This window comes from Euwallacea fornicatus, unplaced genomic scaffold, assembly GCF_040115645.1.
Source record: "Euwallacea fornicatus isolate EFF26 unplaced genomic scaffold, ASM4011564v1 scaffold_127, whole genome shotgun sequence".
Classification (NCBI taxonomy): Eukaryota; Metazoa; Arthropoda; class Insecta; order Coleoptera; family Curculionidae; genus Euwallacea; species Euwallacea fornicatus.
In genome coordinates, this window is record NW_027096095.1 from 76324 (window position 1) to 78029 (window position 1706).

The window sequence follows — 1706 nt, forward strand, 5'->3', positions numbered from 1 at the left end:
GAGGAGTTTTAGCGGGTATTCCCGGGACGGACACCGGGCGAGTCCCGCACTCCGTGCGTGAATGCATTTCTCCTCTCTAAAAAAAAATAGCCAAATGTCTCGTCATCTAATTAGTGACGCGCATGAATGGATTAACGAGATTCCCACTGTCCCTACCCACTATCTAGCGAAACCACTGCATTTTTCAATCAAATTTTACAAAATCTTAAAACTCTTCGTTGAAGCTACGGCACCCCGAAAAGAAGGATTCAATGGTGGTGTAATCTTACAAGAAGACAGAGTCTTAAAGTTTAAATCTTTAACAAGGAATCATCTCTCCCTCATTCTCTGTAGATTCTTTAAATTATAATTTTGGGGAAACCTGACACCCGGAGACAGTCTACTATCGATTATTCTGGACATGATCAGCATAGCTAGAGTAAGCGAAAGCCCGTTATGACCTCCAGAACATTTTAATGTACAAGGCTTTTATTAAGGGAACACATCACTATTAACGTCTTTGCAGGACTCCCCTGCAAAATTTATTTCTCCAAACTCAAACTGGATTTCTGTTTAGAAAGAAGAATATGCTACTCAGATGACTCAATATGTTGCGGAGGCATTTCAGTTTTCTAGTCCGAAACATCATAAAAGACATCGATGGAAATGAAGCTTGTTACATTGTAACTTAGGGTTCTTTCTGCTGACTCCGTATCTTTAGTATCATAAATACGAACTGAGACTTAACGGCGGTGATCAGTTGAAGCGTTTAGTAATTTATAGTAACTTCGCACGGGAATTAACTAATAAACATCCCTTAAGGATAATTGTATTCAACATAGTTACGGTAGTGTCATAAGTAAACAGTGTATTCGTTGAAATAAACCTTGGGAATTTTAATAGTCCCTTGTTTAAATAAATAGTTGTTTTTTTAAAACGTTCTCTACGTAATCTTGGACGTACCTAGCTGCTAAACCAGAAAAATTAGAGCTTCTAAGATTGGCCGGTTTCTTGGCTCTAACACTCCTCCGCTTTTCAGTAAACGATAAAGTCCAGACATCCAATGCTTTAAATCTGAATTTTACTAATTTTCTACCAATCGACGGCACGATTTTGAATACTTTTACCTTTCAAATGGTTATCAAATTCTGTCGTCGCAAATCCCAGCCACATTCTATCTTAACGTTGGACCTCAGGAAAGCATTCGACTCTGCGTCAACGCACAGCGTCCGAAGGGCTTTAGAGAGGTTTTCTATTCACCATCGACTGGTCATTTTGATAATGGATGGATACAACTCAGTGTATACAACAGTCTCCTGTCCTTCAGGTTCGACTCATCCCATAGAAATCAGAAGAGGAGTAAAACAAGGCGATCCTTTGTCACCTCTGCTCTTTAATTTGGTGTTAGACGATCTCCTGGAAGACCTTTATTCGCGACCCCCCGGCATATCTGTGAAGGGGATTAATATTACTGCACTGGCATATGCTGATCATTTGGTGTTGTTTGCAGAGTCCTCACGGGTAGCTCAACACTAGTTCGTCACGTGGAGAAACTCCTCACTGTTAGATAAATGGAATGAAACTCACATAAATGTACTGTTTTTACATCTAACCTCCTTCCAAATAAAAAAAAGTTATACATAGCTCTCAACTCCAAAATACACACGAATGGCGGTTTTTTAAACAACTAGATGCCGGTGCTCAATTCAAATGTCTCGGCTTTAAAT